This window comes from Ambystoma mexicanum, chromosome 2q (genome assembly GCF_040938575.1).
Source record: "Ambystoma mexicanum isolate Mex_15411 chromosome 2q, UKY_AmexF1_1, whole genome shotgun sequence".
Lineage (NCBI taxonomy): Eukaryota > Metazoa > Chordata > Amphibia > Caudata > Ambystomatidae > Ambystoma > Ambystoma mexicanum.
In genome coordinates this window covers 256,174,213-256,195,667 of record NC_090924.1, presented here as the reverse complement: position 1 = coordinate 256,195,667, position 21,455 = coordinate 256,174,213, and the positions used below count along the sequence as shown (strand labels likewise).

The 21,455-nt window shown below is 45.9% G+C and overlaps 1 long non-coding RNA gene across 1 annotated transcript in view; it reads left to right on the top strand.

Moving 5' to 3' along the window:
* Nucleotides 1-21,455, top strand: part of LOC138569340 (uncharacterized) — a 74,250-nt gene that overhangs the window by 946 nt on the left and 51,849 nt on the right. The gene's annotated exons all lie outside the window — the stretch shown is intronic.

Here is a 21,455-nt window from a genome sequence, read left to right as displayed (position 1 = left end):
AGGAGAAGGGTTGAAGGCTTGATCTGTCGGTCTGTGCGGCCTGCCAGCCAGTGGGTACGTGCGATTAATTCGTGTAGCCTGAAATATGTTGGCACAATAGGTTTCCCAATGTAAACGGCGGCCTATAGCTCACCGCACAACACAGGCGCGTTATGCTTCCCAAACGTGTGAATAGGACCTCCACCAAACATAAGGAAGGGGGTCGGGGCGGGGGGGAGCTAGAGGACGGGAATTCGCTGAAACCCACGGGCCCTGCAGGCATGAAACCCGCCCTCCCTGCCGCACTGGGTGGGTTCAGTAAATCGCGCTCGCGGACATCTCTCAAGACAGAGCCCTCGGGCATCACCAGGAGCCGGGCTTCTGGAGCTTCTGTGCACTGCCAGCCAGGGACGGGCCCGACGTCAGAGCAACCACACGACACGCGGATCCATCGCCAATATGCTCACACTACATGCACTTATTATCCGCGTGCTGGGCAAGCTTTATGTGTGCTACCACTGTAGGGCGTTAAGAGGGGCGGCGGCGCACCCGCATGTCAAAGCTGGTAAGGAGACTTGTGCGCGGGATCTGTAGAGAGCCAGGCATGTAGGATTGTGTATGTATACTTCATATGACATGGCAGCAATGCAGCGTGCGTATGCATCCGAAATGTAACATATGTGCGATGGCAGACCAGGTCGTTTCATTTGTACCTTATCTTGCCCCTGTGGCATGATAAGAGTTGCCACTTGTCTAGAATTGTGCGAAACTGCCTGTCACCGTATTATTTAAACACGTGTGCCCAGCAAGGGCAACATGCCATCTCATGCTAAACGCTCTAACGGGGCCTCCCACGCCGCGCTCCCATTTGCCAGGTCGCAGCAAACCCCGGCTTCACCTACGTTCGCTTGTAGAGCCCAAGGCCGTGCCATTTTTCCTAGATAAAGGGGGAGAGCTACTCGGGGTCCTGCAGGAATGTGCTGGGCCTGTCTGATGTGTGCCTCCTGCTTAGCACAGCATGCTTTTCTATGGAGATATGGGTTTATGTGGGTTGGCGTTTTTCTGCAAGCCCCACCCTTACAGCCGGCGGACCGTGGTTCCCGCTGCAAGGGTCGCAGAAGTGCTCTTTATATTGACTCGTCCGCTGCGTGACTGCCACACCCGACCCCGACGCACCACCGACCCAGTGGCCGTGGGGGGCGGGAGGCACTAGCCCCCGCTATTGAGCTCTGCACTGTGTATTCCGCCACCCTGCGAGCGAGGTAGTGGCCACTTTTCTCCAGCGGCAGAGTGGGCCACGTTCCCGCGCCCTGGGCACAGTACGCCGTCGGCCGGACCAGGGACTCCCTCGCCTCAGGCCTGAGGGAACAGGTGGCGGCCCGCGCCTTGCTTTGGGCGGCGCCTCCCGTGCTTAGCTGCCACTCTCAGGGCGCCGCCGACTGCAGTTTGTGTGGGGGCAGGGGGGATGTCTGAGAAGATTGGGAGGCACTGGAGAGCCGTGCAGCGGGGGCGTGGCCGCGCGATGCCCGGCAGTGTACCCGAGCGTGGCGCACTTCGATGGGCCGTATTCGCGTGTGGTCACTCAGTCCAGGTGGCTGTGGGCTGACCCACGTAATGCCCCAACTACCCGGTAGCCATGAATCCCGGTATTAGGACGAATGCCCTGCGAGCGTAGCACGCTCAGCTGTTTGGAAAAATCACCTGTGCCTGCGTCGCGGTCCCGCCTGTGCACTATGTGAGGGCGCGCACACCCCTCAGGGCGGAGAGTTGCAGCCTTCAGCTGCGCAGCATCGCGGGCTGCTGTTTCACCAGTTCCTGCTGCAGCAGCAGAGTTGCCTGCGCGCGCCCTCTAATGGCCACATGGGTAATGTCACCCTGCGCTTTCTGCATCCAATATGCAATATCGCACTTGTGTAAGCACAAGATGTCCTTATGGTCTTTTGTTGAACTGTTTTGTTATATTTTATAATCACCAATCCCACTCGCTAAGGATTCAGGAGGGTTGTTTCTATTAAAGACAGGGGAGTATTCGACGTCTTCGTTCTTAAACTACAAACGTTTTGAAACGTTTGCAGTAGCATTAACACTTTCTGATATATCTGGGCGTTTAGAAAGACAGCTCCTTCATGAGCTGGAGGTCGTGAGGATGGAACTAGCAATCACCATGTCCCTCAAAGCTTAAACACCCTGCTCTTTGTACCGAAAGACCTATGGCCTCTTGTTATGCTTGTAACGTCTCTACTTTTAAAACTAGCAGCAAAGAGACAAACAGTATAACACACATCTCTTTTACATATAACAATACCAACATGCTTGGTAAAACAGTTAATGACGGACGGACGGAAAACAATCCCAGCGCAAGATGGCGTCGTAAAACATGACCCAGCTATTAGCACCATGGCTGCCTCCAAACCGGGCTCCATTACCAGGTTCCTGCAATGCAGACTTACCAGGTCATTCTGACATAGGAGGACCCGGTAATTCCTCCTTGCAGGAACCATTCCCCATTCCCATTTGAGCCCCCATAGGGCTCAATGGGAATGGGGAGGGAGGTAATAACGGGCACATTACAAATGGCCCGTTGTTACCTCCCTCTTCCCCTCGTGGGACCCGGAAAAGACGTCTGGTTTTACCAGACGTCTGGTCCGGGTCCCACAAAGGGAACCTCGTAATTGGCGCTCCCGTAATGAAGGGTGCAGGTCCCGTACCGACACCCTTCATTACAGGAGCGCCATCATTGTAATGAGGCCCTGTATCATTTATCTAGAGCAAAACATCACCACTGTAATCCCTGAAGAAGAACTACGCTATCTCTATTAGAGGCTATTGTCCATAGATATCAGTGATGTGCTGCCTATATGAACTGAAAAAACAAATGACAAAAAACTAAAAACAACAAAGGCAGACCTGCACCAATGTGACCCACACTGGGGTGACTTTCATAAAAAAAAAAATCTATTTGCAAAACCTCATTCAAAAGGAGAAAATGTTTACATTTATTCGACTCACATCTGTATGCAGTAAACACTCAGACTGATTAAAAAGCATTTCAGGTGGTGGAGAAGAAAAGAGAGGGTATCTCAAAAACAGTAAAGGATATTCCATCATGTGGTGGTCAACCAGTTTCTGCAATGTAGTCAATCATATTGCATTCATCAGGACAAAGTAGCAGTTCATTCATAATTAGTGGGCCAGGCAACCACTAGAAGTAGTCCATATTTGTTATGTTTCTTTCATTTTAAGCCCTAGAATAGAGGAATATAAATTAAACTGTCACTGTACAAAACATTGGGCCTCATTACGACTTCGGCGGTAGCCATGCCGCTGTTGGCGGCATGGCTGCCGCAGAAATCAGGTCTGGGTTCCCAGAATGGGGAATTACCGGGCCATTCCGAGTTCAGAGGGCTGGGTAATTCCTCCCTCCAGGAACCCGGGCCCGGACCTTCCCCATTCCCATCTAATAGGGCTCAATGGGAATGGGAGAGGGTGCAAACGATGGGCCGATTATGAGCGGCCCGTTGTTTGCTCCCTCTTCCCCTCGTGGGACCCGGTAAGGATGCCTGGTTTGACCAGGCGTTACTTACCGGGTCCTGCGAGGGGAGCTGGTAATGAGGCAGAACGGGTTTAACGGGTCTGCCTCCTTTAGCAGAGCCTCTTAACCCGTTCTGCTTCAGTCGTAATGAGGCCATTGTGTCGCCAGTTAGAAATATCAGAAAAAACTATCATTGTGGTATCTTTTTGTCATCACAAACATTTTGGAAGTGCCAGGCAAGCATACGTCAGGCACATTTATTTTTGCCTTCTAGATGTAGGTGAACACATTTTTTTAGAATACTCCTGATATCATGAGAGGATTGATAAAGCAAGGAGGATTGTTACTACCTCTAAATAGATGGATTCTATACCAATGTAATGTAATTCCTTTTGCATATAAAGGGGTGTTAACGCTTCTCCAAAGTACCTTCTCTGCTAAAATTAAAAGAAGGGAAAGTTCTATGGCTGCCCAATTAATTTGTGTTAAATAATACATGCTGCATGCTAGTAAATCAAAACACCACTGTTAGTATGTTCTATACAGTGAGAAAACACCATTCTAAGTGTTTAAGTATCAGCCAATCTCTCGCGCCCTTGTTCATAACATAACTCCAATGTTCTTGAAAGAGGATCTGATGAAGGAAAATGCGTGGTTCGATATGGATTATCAACCCATAGGGAGCTGTGTGTGTGTGTTCACAAATATTCGGTCATCAAGGCCCTGTGTAATTCTGTGTGTTATTTTCATCCTTGGCTCACGTGACAGGAGACCATGATTTGGCATATTTTGTAGGTTTTAAATGCTCTAAGTGAATTAAACGTGGCACTCTTGGTGTTCTTTCTTTGCACCTTAACAAGGGATGATTCATCCTGTGCACGTTCGCTTCTTTCAAGAATAGATAACATATCTTGGCTGCTTCAGTCTTGACTCCAGGGCAGACAACCTCGCCATGCAGCTCCACGATTCTGCTTATTCTTGCTGCAACACCGTTTTCCCTTCCCGCTTCATGGGTCCTGGCGTACTTAATTCATGATACTGATGTCCAGCTTCTATACAATGGCGGCTTCTTCTGCGCTCTATTCACTACTTATAACCATCTTCTACGATGACTTAGTCTACCTTGCATTTCAGCATCTGTACAATTATTGAACGGTTGATTTGCTGCAGCACTTCGTGCATGTGTAATCCCCTTTTTCGTATTTAAAAGTTCACTTGATTCTTTACTTTGTCATTAGTCTCCTCAGGATCTCTACATCTATTTCAGCCAGTATCTCAAAACGTTGTACATGCTCTTTTGTGATGTCACTAACTCCTTTTATTTGCTCTTTCTCATATTCCTTCAGGGAGTTCCTCACTTAGGTTGTCATCACTTTGGGTGTGGAATCAGAAAAAAATACAATATTACGGCTGTTACACCAAGCAAAGGAAAATAAACCGACACAGGCTTATAAAGATTCCCAGAATCTTTATTACAAAACTGAACAGTATTCAACAAAGTACATAAATAGCTATTTGACCGTCAATACATCACAGAGACCACCAGCAGGGTTCAATGTGAGCAGGGAGCAGAATTTGCTAGCTGGACATCGATGTATTTATACAATTTGTAAAAATGATGTCAAGCCTCTTACAAGTTAATAATACTTTGGGCTAGAGTCGCGCCAGGTTCACTTTCCTAATTTACATATCTCGTGCATGCGGTCCATTATTCTTTCATTTAACGTTACACTCTTTACATATGGTTTTAATACAGATCAAACAAATGTTTCGCATATTATATTCGGATAGCATTACTGTTCTTGTATACTTGTAGTTTAGCATTGCTGATTCAAGTTATGCCCTGCTCCAGAGGTCAACAAAGGACAAGGTCTACATGACCCTAACATGTGGCCTGAAGGCAGGTTGGACATTAACTCTCCTACAGAGGTTGAAGAGGTTAAGGCAAGAACAAGAGCACACAAGACGGCATTTTAGATTATAGGGTGACTTTGTACAAAACCCCAAAATGGCGGTTCTAACCTAAATGGAGGCTTGATTCACTTGTGGTCACGACCTTGTAATACGGATTTCCTCGCAAAAGCGACTGGGCATAGGCCAACATATACGATGAGGACGAAACAATATTATATCAGTTCTAACAAACCCTCCTTTTGGCCTATGCCAAGTGCTAAACTACCTTAAATTGCTTTACGATTAACTCCACATTTCAATGTCTATACATCCCGAATCATTGTCGGACATATCTATTGCCATTAGATCTGACACCAGAGTTTCTTTTAACACATAGGGCCTCATTACACGGATGGCGGTGGACCAAGGTGCTATTAGCTATTAGCACCTTGGTCCATGCCGGTAAAATACCGGCACTGCCTTGGTGGAAAGGGGAATGACCGCCCTATTCCAAGGTTAGTGGGGCGGTAATTCCCTCTTCCCCCATTGCCCTTCCCCATTTTTGCCCCATAGGGCATAATGGGAATGGGGAAGGTGCTAATTACGGCACTGCAAATTGCGGTACCGTAATTAGCTCCCTGGTCCCTTTGCGGGTTGGTTTTTAACGCCTGCAAAAACCAGGCGTTAAATTCTCCACCCGGCAAAGGGACCTCGTAGTAAGACGGTAAGGGTTTACCGGTACCGGTAAAATACCGGTACCGGTAAACCCTTACCACCTACCGTGTAATGAGGCCCATACTCTTTGGAAACCTTCTCTGGGGGGTATATTTTATGCCCTAGTACACTTGTTGCTTGCGCGCAACATCCCCCTAATACTGAGCATATACCAGGGAGACACTGCATACAACAGCAAAGAAACAAAAAACTTCCCAAGATAATCATCAGGGCCAAGAACAACTTCCATCCCCATGACCGTAGGAGGTCCCAAAACCATGCACTAAGTTCCCAGTTTCCTTCAGGAACATGTACTTCTGAACTAAGAACATGTAGATTTTGGATAGCCCTAAAGATCGTTGGAGAGGAGTCTGGTACGTAAACGCAGCAAGCGGACCCCACTAATTTACATACTCCTCCACGCTCGACCAGAATGACATCTAATGCCATCCGGTTCTGAAGAGCCACTAATCTTATTGCTCTCTGCTCTAATAGAGTATGTCAGTGATCCAGTTGATGGTTCTCTCCAATACTCTCGCTAGTCCCCTGATATCTTCTGAATTCGTAATTTGCCCAAAAAATGGCACGAAGGTTTTCATAATGACCCTTAGAGTTTGTGCTGGAGTATCCCCTTTCACACCTCGTCGTGGACGACTCTTCGAAATTTCTGCAATACTGGCAATAAATACCCCAGGTAATAGAATCCCTAAATAACAGGTTCCTTGCCAATCCCTGGGCAACCATGGAAATGCCACATTACCGCAAACAAAATAGACAGGTTCGCCTACGTACAGAGGTCTGTTTTCACTAGTCAAATTCGCAACGTTGGCGCACTTTCTAAAATTACCCATTGACCGTGTTCCATTCCTCTGTATGCAGAAGGATACTGAATCGGGGCTATGGGTAACAGAATAAGATGGAGGCGTGGCATCCTTATTGCCTATAGGAGCCATTTTGAAAGAGATTAAAGACTGAAAGGGACGAGACAATCTATCAGAGGGCCTAACAGAAGCAACGTTTGGCTTACTACTATTTGCAAAAAGTGAGCATCCCAGGGGCATCAAAACATTCTTCTCAAAGTTATTTAAATTTGTATCATCAAAGTTCCCTGAGATGCTGTCATTCCATCGACCAAAAAATAGTGCTCTAAGAGAAGCGTAACAGGCAGTTGTCAAAGGTAAGGAATACATATACCAACCTAGCCCCTTTTCCCCATGTTGCGGTAAATGCGAACAGATCCAACAATTGGTCTTATTAAAAATTACATGAGTGGCATTCATTATTTACAAAAGAGTATTATTCTGATAGTTCAGTCTATGCAAAGAATCTCTAGGCGACAAAGTATGCAATTGCACGGAAGGAGTGGGAATAACAGATACATTGTCAATAGGTAAAAAGTCCTCTAACGGATATGCTTCCTCCAGATACCATAACCCAAACCCAACAGTTACTAAAAATCCAGTAATTATCACAAAAAGGCAACAATACACTTTGGGGGTCCCCTTACATGCTTGATCATTGTCTCTGTTAGTCATATGTTTATCTAAAAGTTCGGTACGAGCGGTAGCGGGTGCAGGCATTGTCGTCTTCAACCGAAAAAACACCAATTGTTTGTTTGCTGGCGACTCCAGTCGCGCGTCTTCTTAATGTCTTTCCCACAACCCTTAGCCAACAGAATCTTCCCGTACAGTCGGGCCAAAAGGCAAGCCTTCAAATGATTTTCTCAATCGCAAAGTCAGACCATGCTGTACGTTTACTTCCTTGGGCACAAATTATATTTTGCAGTTTCTGGTGAGGACAAAGTGTCGTCACTTCCTCCTGGAAGTGGCAAATGGACGGAAATGGGATCAGAAAAGGATTGATCCGGAAGTTCCACTGTTGGGGAGTGCAGAGACAAGATGGCCGTTTTGTCCGGCCTTGCAGATTCTGAAGCGGTCTCCGATTCTCCCTTGTTGGTTGTTGCTGTTTCAGGCACACTAGTTACAGCAGTGGGAAGAGATTCTTTATCTTCTGTATCATATGGCACGGGCTGCGGGATCCGTTTGGTGTGCGTCCCATGAATCCAGTTTTTACGACCCGCTACCCGCACAGCAGTCTGGGTGACTAGCAGGATTTGGTAGGGACCCCTCCCTCGAGGTGCAAGGCAAGACGACCTCTCAAAAACTTTCGTGAGGATCCAGTCCCCCGGTCGTAGACTGTGACCATGACCCTCATAGCGCACAGGTAATGCCTCTCGCACCTGGTGATACATCGAAAACAGATTTTTAGTCAACTGGTTACAGTAATCTGAAAGAAGCACATTTTCTATGTCCCGCAATGAGCGACTTTTTGGCATACCCCAAATATTAGCAGGTCTCCCCATTACCACCTCAAAGGGAGAGAGCCCAGTCTTAGTTTGAGGGGTTGTTCTCATCGATAGCAACACGATCGGTAAGGCGTCCGGCTATTTTAGCTTGGTGCCAGCACACGTCTTAGCGAGTTTGTTCTTTATAATGCCGTTGTGCCTTTCCACTAATCCAGCACTTTGGGCATGTCTAGCTGAATGGAACCGTTTGTCAATCTTTAATCCTTTGCAAATTTGTAGGATTATAGTAACAATAAAGTGTGGCCCAGTATCTGACCAGATGACTCTCGGCAGCCCGAACCTAGGAAAAAATTCTTTCAACAGAGTTTTTGCCGTGGTTATGGCCGTTGCATCTCTAACCGGGAAGGCCTCGACCCATTTACTAAAGGCACCAATGACAACCAACACATATTTCAGATTGTTACAACGTTCCATTTCAATAAAATCTAAATGAATAACCTCAAACGGAATAGAAGGTGGAGCGAAACTTCCTCTAGGTGTCGAGGTACCTTTTCCTACATTGTGCTGCAAGCAGACCATGCAGCTTTGGACAAAACGCTCCGCGGTTTTGAAAATCTTATCATTGACCCATACACTGTGTAGCATTTTTGTTAATGTACGCGCGCAAACATGTGTCGGACCATGAGCCATAATAACCATCATTGTAATGTAGGCGTCAGGGAGTAACCATTTTCCTTCAATATTGTCTACCCAACACCCATCGTCATGCAATCTCCCTGCACCCTCGATCCATCTCTTAGTTTCCTCTGTGGTAGCATCTGCTTAAATATCTTTTACAGCATCGATACTTTCACCCAAAGTGCAAACGTTTACAATTTCTTTTACAGCATACATTTCTGAACTGAAATCAGTAGCAGTTTGTTTAGCTATCTGATCGGCGAAAGCATTCCCCTTTTCTACATCATCTGTAACCTTTTGATGTGCTGAACATTTTATGATAGCTAACTGAACAGGGAGTGCAAGTGCTGAAAGTAATCGCACTATTAAAGTGCCGTGCTGGATTTTCGTTCCGTGCGAGGTCAAGAAACCTCATTCTTTCCAAAGTCTACTGAAATTGTGGGCCACCCAAAAAGCATACTGACTATCGGTATATATATTCACTCTAAGCCCTTCAGAAAGTTCACAAGCTCGGGTTAACGCTATAATTTCTGCGGCCTGCACAGAGTTATGCATAATTCTTTTAGTTTCCACAACCGTGCTTAAAGTAGTAACAGCATAAGCAGCCGTGGATGTACCGTCTGCAAGTTTAAAACAAGAGCCATAACAAAATAGCTCTCCTTGTGGGCTATTCAAAGGCGTGTCTTTCAGATCGATTCTGCCTTTAGTCTCCTGTTCTGTCATATAAAGGCAATCGTGTGACGTATCGCCACCATCAGCAGTATCTTGCGAGACAGGTAAAAGTTTAGCCGGATTTAATACACAACACCTCTGAATTTGAATGTGGGGGGCAAACAAGATTAGTTCATATCTTGTCAATCTTGCAGAAGTGAGGTGTTGCGTTTGAGTTCTATTCAATAAAATATCTACAGAGTGAGGTACCATTAGGGTTAACGCATGACCCAAGACCATTCCCTCGCTCTGTTTTAACAGACGCAGCAGCAGCAGCAACAGCGCGCAAACATCTTGGCAAAGCGCATGCTACAGGATCAAGGGCGGAGGAATAGTAACCGCACGGCCTATTCTTCCCTCCATGCTCCTGCGTTAATACAGCCAAAGCACATCCATCACGTTCATGCACAAACAATACAAAGGCCTTGTCATAATTCAGAGTTCCTAAAACCGGCGCCGAACACAGCGCGGATTTGTCTGGTGTTCCAAAATCCATGGCAATGGCAAAGAAATGCCCTTCTCAGTCAAAGCCAGCATTGGTTTAATCGTTAACGAAAAGTTAGGGATCCACAATCTACAATAAGAAGCCATACCTATGAGGGCTCTATCTTCCTTCTGGGTATTTGGGACAGAAATGCCAGAAATAGTCTTTATTCGTTCAGGTGTCAACCGTCTTCCCTCCTTTGACAGGAGGTAGCCTAAATAAGCGACCTCCTGACAACAATATTGGAATTTTTTAAGTGAAGCTTTGTGGCCATGTTTCGCTAGATGACAAAGCAACAACACAGTGCCTTCTTTAAAGGCACTCTCAGAATCACCAGCCAAGAGGAGGTCAATTACATACTGTAGTAATGTGCAAGTGGTAGGCAACTCGAGAGTATCGAGCTGCTCTTTCAATGCCCTACTATAAATACTTGGACTCTCAGTGTACCCTTGTGGTGCACGAGTGAACGTAAACGAGCGTTCACCTAGTGTAAACACAAACAAATACCTGCTATCCTCGTGTATGGGAATACTGAAAAATGCGTTTTTAAGATCAACAACGCTAAAATGAGTGGCAGAAGCCGGAATCATGGTTAGTATCGTTGTAACATCAGGTACAATAGGAAATTGAGGAGCCACAATTTTGTTAATAGCACGTAAATAATTATAAAACGAAAGGGAATCGCATTATCACCTTTTTTGTATACTGGCAAAATGGGGCTGTTACATATGCTACCTGTAATCTCCTCAATGACTCCACGATGTACAAAATCAGAAACTATACATTTCAAAGCCTGTTCGCCTTCAACTGAGATCTTATATTGCAGGATGCGAGGCAATTTTACTCCATGTTTCAAAATAATTTTAACAGGTTCAATTTGAAGAATGCCCACATCATTATCATCAATTGCTCATAAGCATTCTGGGACATTACTGAATTCTGGCAGTAAAGGTCGAGTCAAAAACTCAGAGGCGAATGATTGCTGAGGTGAAATTGTTAACCGAACTCCGTCCGTAGAGCAATGTATTACTGCATGCAATGCCTTCAACAAATTTAGCCCCAGCAAGTTCTCCCCACAGTTTGTGGTAAGTAGAAATGGACACTGTTCCGTGAAGGGATCCGGTGTTATCGGTACCGGTAAAGAGACCGGACAAACTACAGGTGTGCCTGAAAACCCTACGGAAATGTTGGACTGCCCTGACAGGGGAATATTTGGAACCTGTGAATGATCAATGGAACATTTCTGTGCTCCCGTATCTACTAAAAATAGATGCTTCCTATTTCCCACCTCCATCTCAACGTAGGGGCCTTTCTGATGAACGGGAATAGGCGTAGGTTCTAAATCCTGCTTCGGGCAATCCTAGCGAAACAGAATATTCTCAAAGGGAAGCTCTTCACAGAGGTACGTGGCAGAAGGGTGATAAAAAATGTTTCTATTATCCACATTTGAACCTTGCTTATCTTGTGAAGTAGGTTGCTGTAATTCTGGTGCAAACTGACCTCTGCCAGGGCCCCTGCACCTGGGCGACCTCTGGATCGTCTACCCATGTTCCCAAATGACCTTTGCTGCAAGGTCGGACATTGTGCGCGCCAGTGGCCTTCCTGCCGGCAATAGGCACACTGGTTAATGGTTACCAGAGCCAAGGGCGCACTTCCCTGTGGAATGTACTGACCTCTAAATTGATTACCCCCTCTAGGGCTTCAAACAATCTGCTGTAATAAAACTTTAGTTTTCAGGTGACCTTTTTTTTCTCAAGTTTTTCCTTTTCAGTATTTACACGATTTTCATAGTACTGAGCCATATGCAGTACTTCTGATTGAGACTGCGCCTGCCAAGCACTTTCAGAAGACATAATCTGTAACTGGATGTCAGGCAGCAATCCACGTACAAATTTGTCGACAAACAGCCTTTTCCCTGACTCTGTGCCTAAGTCTTGTCCACTGAAATCTGAGAATACCTGCTCGAACCGATTGAAGAAATCGGTAGCACGCTCAGACTTTCCTTGGACACAGGCCGTAAGCTTGTCCCAAATGATTCTTTTTTCAGGAACCATAGTTTTCAATTTTACAATGATTCTATCAGGCAAGGTTAATATCACTTGAGGCGGTCGTTCGCCAGCTGGTCTTCCTCTATCTAGTCTAACCATGTTATCCTATGTATCTCCCAACCCAGGTATGTCATCTATAGTCCTAATCTGTTTCCACAAATCAACTGGCAGGAGTACGGGAAATAATAGGTCAATATCACTTAAGGTGAATACCGACGACAGTAAGACCGACTCTGTTTCTTTATAGAATCCGGTTGGATTCTTTCTTATATCGGGAATAGATTGCTTTATGGTGTTCACTTCCTGTCTTGAAAACGGGACGTGAACAAACTGTGAAACGTAATGTGCAGGCATTTCTCCGGTGACTATCCCTCATGCAGCATCAGCCGCAATCTCAACTTTCGGGACAAATGTCGGAGGGACCTCTCTCATAGGCAACTGAGAAGCAGGCAGCTCTGAACGCTTACTAAGCAACAGAGCCAAATCAAGCGCTAGGGCAGTCGAAGAAGTATCAATCGAAAAGGCTCTCTTATAAACACTCAACAATTCTGCGGGACAACAAATCTTTCTTCTTACACACTCATTCTGCAGGTATTCTACCATAACCTGTATCACTTTCTTTTGCATTTCTAAAGTATACTGACTATATGTGTCATATACTTCATCTAGAGTTATCGACATATCCGAAATCCATCTTATCGCATCCTTCATACAAATTCGTGCTTCCTCACCTTTTAATTCACGGTGAGGAGAAAACCGTTTCTGTAAGTACATAATACCTAAACTATCACCATCTGCTTCCTCATTCTGTATCCCTTCCAACTCCTTCCTATACTCAAAAATCCTCTCAACATGCTCATATACCTTCTCCGTAGTATCGGTGGACAATGCTAAGGCGTTCAAATCCCATAACCCTTGTGGGAAATCTAAATAATTTAGTCTATTCCACATTATACTCAAATAAGTCCCTAATCCTTCAATAAAAACATTTTTCTCAGGAATACTTTTTAAATTTTCGAGTGTGGAAAAAACATTGGCTTGTTCACCCTTCTCCATACAATGTTTAGCCCAAGCAATCAATTCACTCTTATTGTCTGGGTACACAGTATTACGAGTCACAACCCTTGGTCTCACTCCCTGGTCTACTATAAGCAATGCAGAATCACTTGGAAGAAGAAGAGTAGGCACATTCTGAATATCAACAGTTGGAGGCAAGGTGGCAGGGATAGGAGCGACGGCTGGAAGAACAGGAAGAACAGCAGGGAGGACCGGAGGAACTATAGGAGGGGGAACAACAACGGGAAGGGTTAAAGCGCCAGGAGGAGGGACGTACGGAGGCGGCGCGGAGGCATCGGGCCTTCGTTCATGCAAATGTTTATTAATCAATTCATCTGACGTATGAAAATCTTTTGAAGGGTAGATTTTCTGAATGCCTAATTGAAACGCCCTGTCTGTGTTCCTAACTGACTCCAATTGTTTATTTTGATCATATAATCATGCCTTTTCGACACTTGTCATATGTCTACGCATATGTTTCTCTCTACTCTTTTGTTGCTGCAAAGCTTCTGTTTTCCAACTGTGCAATGCGTCAAATGCTGCAGGTCTAGCCCTTTTCTTTACTAATACAGACTCTAAATATTCTATACGAGGGATTTCAAAACTACCATTGGTTGGCCACCAAAGATTAGAATTATGTCTGATCTGTCTGTGCCAAATGTGATTAAATGCTATACTACCAAAGCCTTTCTTACAGTACATAGTACATGCCGGCGACCCCTCCTGTGGTGCGGGATGGCTATCTTCCAAAGATTGTCTGTCGCTGCGGAATAATGCCCTAAAGCAGGCAGACAATTTCCCAGGCATATCAAAGTTTTGGTGTTACCTGGTTAAATAATTGTGCTTGCGAGTACAATGCTCCAAATTCAAATTGTCAGGGTTAGATTAAGAATCGGGACACGATTCACCTGACCAAAGGACTGGGAGGCCCGATCGGGTTACTAAGGACAATGCTAAGGACCCACGTGTCTGGTGATTTTCGGAAAATTTACCCACCTCGAATGTATGGACCCTCGTCAAGACGTCATCTCGGGCTACAGCTCACCGTTCAGGGATCGGATTGTGCAGTTTTGTCGACGAATTCGCTTCTCATCTAGAGTGGCCGTTTCTGCTGGCACCGTCCGATCCCGGTCCGATAGCCGAGCCAACCTTCAACGAGACAAAGTCAATCTTGAGGGTCCCTATTCGGGCGCCATCTGTGGAATCAGAAAAATATACAATATTACCGCTGTTACACCAAGCAAAGGAAAATACACCGACACAGGCTTATAAAGATTCCCAGAATCTTTATTACAAAACTGAACAGTATTCAACAAAGTACACAAATAGCTATTTGGCCATCAATACATCACAGAGACCACCAGCAGGGTTCAATGTGAGCAGTGAGCAGAATTTACTAGCTGGACATCGACGTATTTATACAATTTGTAAAAATGATGTCCAGCTTCTTACAAGTTAATAATACATTGGGCTAGGGTCGCGCCAGGTTCACTTTCCCAATTTACATATCTCGTGCATGCGGTTTACCTTTAAATACATTTACTAACACACTCCATTATTCTTTAATTTAACGTTACACTCTTTACATATGGTTTTAATACAGATCAAACAAATGTTTTGCATATTATATTCGGATAGCATTACTGTTCTTGTATACCTGTAGTTTAGCATTGCTGATTCAAGTTATCCCCTGCTCCCGAGGTCAACAAAGGATAAGGTCTACATGATCCTAACATGGCCTGAAGGCAGGTTGGACATTAACTCTCCTACAGAGGTTGAAGAGGTTCAGGCAAGAACAAGAGCACACGAGACGGCCATTTTAGATTACAGGGTGACTTTGTACAAAACCCCAAAATGGCGGTTCTAACCTAAATGGAGGCTTGATTCACTTGAGGTCACAACCTTGTAATACGGATTTCCTCGCAAAGCGACTGGGCATAGGCCAACATATACGATGAGGACGAAACAATATTATATCAGTTCTAACACGGGGATACATTCGGTAGGGTTGTCTCAATGGGTATCTTCTTTCAAACACACGCTGCGGTATTGGCAGAACTGCTGGTGTCAAACACGGCACAATCTCAGGTCTCCAACATATGGGATGACGGGGGCAGGGTTTCCTGCAGAGGCATGTAGCTGCTCCTCTACATTCCCCCCTCTGGTCGTGTTCTCGACCACCTCCTCAGGTTTGTCTACATCTTGTATGTTTCTCTTGAAGAAGTGTTTCTTTGGTGTCCATATCAGCATCACCCTCCTCAGGGGGCTTGCTGTTTTGACATGTGCATCTCCACTCCAGGTCATGTAGTTACATTGTTGTTTCTGTGTACAATAGACCCATTGTCCCACGTACCTCTTATGATTCTTTGGATACAGAAACTTAATTCCCTTAGGTGCCATGATGCTGGCCTCTATGTATTTTCTGATAGTGTCATCAGTCAGCTCCTTGGCATTTGGTTCATTTTTGACATCAATCACAATCTTCATTCCTACTACCTCCTTTGCCATTTTCTTGCATTGGGCAATTACCAACCTGACTATACAGAATCCAAACTTTACTAGCATCAGTATTACTCCAAGAACCTTGAGTAAATTCGCCAACCACTGAGGAATCCACGAAAACAAGGAGGTAAAACAACTGTCATCTTCAATGTCATCTGTCTCGACTTCGATCTTGGTATGCAGGTCTGTCAACATCGTTATGGCCTCTGTCACAGTCCCATTCTGGCCGTCGTGAGAAGGTATACATGTGCAACATGATGGCCTGAATTTGGTGCAAACTCTTTCTTCCATCTCTGCAATCAAATCAAAGACATACCTATTCTGGAGGGTCATCAATTGTATGGCCCCCAGCTCTTCTTTAATGTCATTGAATCCCTTTATGGTGGCATTGATTGTCTGCAGAAGCTCCCATCTGCTGATTTGCAACCATTTGGGGTTTGCCACTGTATGAATTCCAGGCATGAATACAGCAGTCATTATCATAGCAGTCTTACTGAACAACTTGTGCTCTTCAGCAATAGTTTCATACGCTGTTATTGATTTGGCTGAGAAATAATGTTCTCTTTTCGTCCATATGGGTTCAAGTGATCTACTTTTTCTCAAATGGTCATCCACCCTTGGAAATTCACCAACGTTTAGGTCGCTCAGAGGAATCACTAATGCTTTAACATGGATGAGCACCAGGGAACTTTCTCCACCCCAATCCTTGGGCAACTTCATATAGGCTCTAGAACCACAAGCTCAATATCGATCCATAAGGACAGCTGTCCCTTCTTCCATTCTGGGAACGTCAATCGTGGTCTTGCATTCTTTGTTATATCCCACAAGGTTCTTTCCATGTCTTCGGAAGCATAGTCTCACATTAACCAATGGGATCACAACTACTGGGCCTGATTCGTCTTCTACCCATGTCAGTATCTTGGAGTGGTTGGCCCATGACTTTAAGCACCCATCATTCACTTTCTGCACTTGTATGTAATCTGTTTTCAGCAGATGAGCTGCACAGGACATCATTCCTTCTCCCCATCCCTTCTTGGTATGCACTCGTCCATACATCAATAGTTGAGTTTGTTCCCAACATCCAGGCAATCCTGCTATTTCCGTCACATCAGGACAATTAATTCTCTTCAATGATCACCTCATCCTGTCCTACAGCAGCAGGATACATAAGCATCTTGCTTTTCCATCCAGGCTCCTTCTCCATTTGTAGGGTCTTGATATAGTCATCCTGATATGGAAACAACCATTTCGATCTCTACCACGATGCAAAATGGCTGAGGCATTTCAGCAGGTTCGTTGGAAAGCGTAGAATGTTAGCTTTAAGATAAAAGTTAAATTTCGCTCCTAGCACAAACGGTTCCGGAGAAACGGACGATTTTGTGAAGGTCGTTTTTCAGATTTGATATTTAAAAGTTCAAAATGACAGGTGACAGTTTTCAGCTTTAAAAAGGACAGAATGACACACACGATTCCTATGAGGTAGTTCTAAATAGGTTAAAATAGTTTTAATTAGATTATTTTACACTAAGAGATTGGTTTTGGCACAGTGCTAGCTGTCCGGTTCCGAGTCCACCTCCCCCTTCTCCTCACCTGTCTCCTCCGAGGCACGTACACTAGGTTCAGTATCAACTTTGCCTTGCTTCTTTATAGTCCTTGGAACCCTGACTTTCGGTGTTCTGGTCTTCTTTTCGTGAAGATAAGGTCTGGCCCCTCCGGAGGCCACCTTGACAGAAGAGTGAACCTATCACCGGGGAACCCCAGGGGGCCAGCCTCAGTTCTAGGGAAAAAGCCCGAAGGCGGAAAAAACCCTAGTCCCTAGATGGGTTCTTTAGATGGTATGTTTCAATGATGTCAGAGTTGATGAAGTAGTCAACGTGTGAGATGGCAGGAACTCAAGAGGCCGGGAACCAGGACACGGAGGGAAGGTATAGAAAAGTAACGGGATACTGTGAGTAGAAGAAAAGAGAAGAAAAGAGAAGAAAAGAGAAGGAAAGAGAAGGAAAGAGAAGGACTGCCGAGAGAAGGCGTAGTCTGGAATAGTACTAACCCCTGAATCCGGCGAGATGAAGGGAACCCTTCGCCGGCAGGTATACGCCGAAGGGGACGTAAAGGTAGGGAAGGGATAAAGGCTCTAGGAAACTCGGAGGCGACCGGTACCACAACCGGCACAGCGCTTCCCTGAGAGCGGAAGAAACAACCAGTCAGAAGGGCTGAAGGAACAGCAAGTCACGTAAGAAAGCTCCTGCCTCCGGACGCGGAACACAGTGCGCGAGCACCTTCGTGGCCGGAGAGCGAGGGTGAAGTTTAAGGTAAGGAGGAAATAGAGAAGCGGAAAGGTACCGCAGCTGTAGTAACCGCGGAAAAAGGTGAGTGCAGAGCAGACCGTAGCGAACACGGGATAAAGGGAAGGTAAGGCAATAGGAGTAAAGATAGGGAACCAGGGAGTTAAGAGGAGTAGGAGAAATACACAGGAAGGCAATAATCCGAGATGGGAGCGATGAGAGCGTGAAATAACAGATACAACGCGCCGAAAAGTGGGCGGAGCCGGATATATATAAGCTCCATTGTCCTGTTGGGCGCCATGTTGGATGAGGACTAGACCGTTCACCGTCTGAACCGCCATCGATACCAATGCTTCCAATCTTGGTTCCTGACAGTATACCCCCTTCCTCTCAGGGAACCCCCCGGCTTGCCCGGGTGAAGGCGATGAAACTTCCTCAAGAGCCGAGGGGCATGAATATGACTTACTGGTTCCCAAGACCTCTCTTCCACGGGATAGCCCTTCCAGTGAACCAGGTATTGGAGCCTGATCTCTGTGATATCTGGAGTCCACTAGGTATGCTACTTCGTATTCTTCTGGAAGGGAACGTACCTGGGTTCGACTCTTGTGGAAGGGTCTAAGGAACGGGTCTGCCTTGTACTCTTTGAGCAAAGAGACGTGAAACACCGGGTGAACCCTTTTGAGATAGTCCGGAAGTTTGAGTCGAAAAGCAACCGGGTTGACCTGTTGGAGAATGGAAAACGGTCCAAGATAACGGGGGGAGAATTTTCCAGCATGAACCCATCTGGGAAGAAACTTAGTAGATAAACAGACTAGTTGTCCTGGTTTCCACGTAGGGTTGGAAGCTCTGCTCCTATCTGCCCATCTCTTCTGTGATTGTTGACTGAGTTGGTGTGCCTTCTTGGCGAGATCATGAACCTCCTGCAGTTCCTGTATCACACCGTCCAGAGCTGGAATCTTAGTGGCTAGGGAGCCCAACCCCGGTAGGTGTTTGGGATGAAATCCATACGTGCACAGAAAAGGGCTCATTTGGATAGTGGTATGCAGGGTATTATTATAAGCAAACTCTGCTTGAGAAAGGAAACTATGCCATCTCTCTTGTTGGTTGCTGCAGAAACACCTTAAGTACTGTTCCAGGTTTGCGTTTAACCTTTCGGTTTGTCCGTTGCTCTGGGGGTGGTATCCCGAAGAGAGGGCTCTGTTGATACCCAAGACCTGACAAAGCAAAGCCCAGAATTAGGACGTAAACCGAGGTCCTCGGTCGGATACAATGGTCTGGGGCAGACCGTGTAGACGGACTATATCTCGGAGGAAGATATCAGCTGTCTCAGAAGCTGAAGGGATTTGTTTAAAGGCCGAAAAATGGGCCAGTTTGCTAAATGAATCTATTGTGACCATAATCACCGTCATGCCATCAGACGGGGGAAGATCAACGATGAAATCTGTAGAGATATGTTCCCATGGTCGTGACGGTAAGGTATGTTGTTGTAAGAGTCCGAGTGGTTTACCGGTTCGGTATTTGTTAGAGGCACAGATTGAACAGGAGGTAACATACTGATATACATCAGTCTTTAATCTTGGCCACCAAAAGCCTCTTTGCAAGAGTTCATAGGTCTTTCTGATGCCTGGGTGACCCGACAAGGGGGTATCATGGCACCACGAAAGGACGAGCTTCTGGAGCTCTTTGGTGGGAACGAACAGGGCGTGACCATGATAGTACAGTCCATCCTTGCCTTGGATGACTGAGGCGGGTAATCTTGCACCGCACTGATACTGAGGTATCAGATCTCGGAAAAATGAGACAGTGGAAGCTACAATCTTGAGATTTGGGAAAAGGTAGTCATGTTCATTGTAGGTTCCTGAGCCGTCTCCGATACTCCGGGATAAGGCATCTGCCTTCTTGTTTTCTGTGCCCGGGATATAAGTTAGTATGAAATCGAACTGTAGGAAGAAATATGCCCACCGGGCATGTCGGGCATTGGTGCACTCCATTTGTTGTAGTACTCGGAGATTGCGATGGTCAGTCCTGATCACGAAGGGATGGGTTGCGCCTTGTAAGGGATGTCGCCATTCCTGGCAGGCGAACTTGATGGCTAAAAGTTCTCTCTCTAAGACGGAGAAGTTTCGTTCACTACTGGTGAGGGTCTTCGAGAAATACGCCACCGGGTGTTCAATTTCATCGGCTGTCTTCTGTAACAGGATAGCACCTACAGCTCCTATCGAAGCATCTGTCTCCAGGATGTATGGTATAGTCTGATCCGGCTGTATCAAAATGGGAGCGGTGGAAAAACATTCCTTAAGAGCCTGAATTGCTCTCCTTTGTTCATCTCCCAAAGTAAACTTGACTCCTTTCTTGAGCAGGGACGTGAGAGGAAGCACTAGATTGGAGAAGGTAGGTATAAATCTTCTGTTAAAGTTGGCTAACCCTAAGAAGCTTTGTAGTTCCTTGATAGTGCTGGGTTCTCTCCACTCCATGATAGCCTTAACCTTGGCTGGGTCCATCTCTATGCCGTCCCCTGACAAAACGAATCCCAGGTAGGATACGGAAGTGGACTCGAATATGCATTTTTCCGGTTTCACCAAAAGTTGGTGTTCAAGAAGACGTTGGAGTACCTTTCTCACTAGTGACCTGTGTTCGTTTAGTGATTGAGAGTATACTAGGATATCATCCAGATACACTACCACCGAGATAAATAACATGTCTGCGAACACCTTATCCATATACCTCTGAAAGACAGCGGGGGCGTTGACCAGGCCGAATGGCATCACCCGGTATTCGAACAATCCGAAAGGAGTGCGAAACGCGGTCTTCCATTCGTCGCCTTTTCTTATCCTTAGGAGATGGTAGGCCCCTCTTAGATCCAGTTTGGTAAAATATACGGCTCCTTGCACCGCCTCCAAGATGTCTCGGATTAATGGCATAGGATACCGGTCTCTAATGGTCACCTTGTTAAGCCCTCTATAGTCGATGCATGGACGCAGTTCGGAGCTGTCCTTCTTTGGTATAAAGAACAAGGAGGCTCCACAGGCTGATTTCGACTCTTGGATGAGCCCGTTTTGGAGATTAGAATCCAGATATTCTCGTAGGACCTTCCTTTCTGGGAGTGACAAAGGGTACATCCGCCCAAAAGGAATCACTGCATCAGGTACCAGGTCGATACCGCAATCTTCTGGTCGGTGAGGGGGAAGATCCCGAGGTTGGATGTCTATGAATACCTCAGAGAAGACGTGGTATTGAGGTGGAACTGAGGCTATGATGGTCGAACTCGATG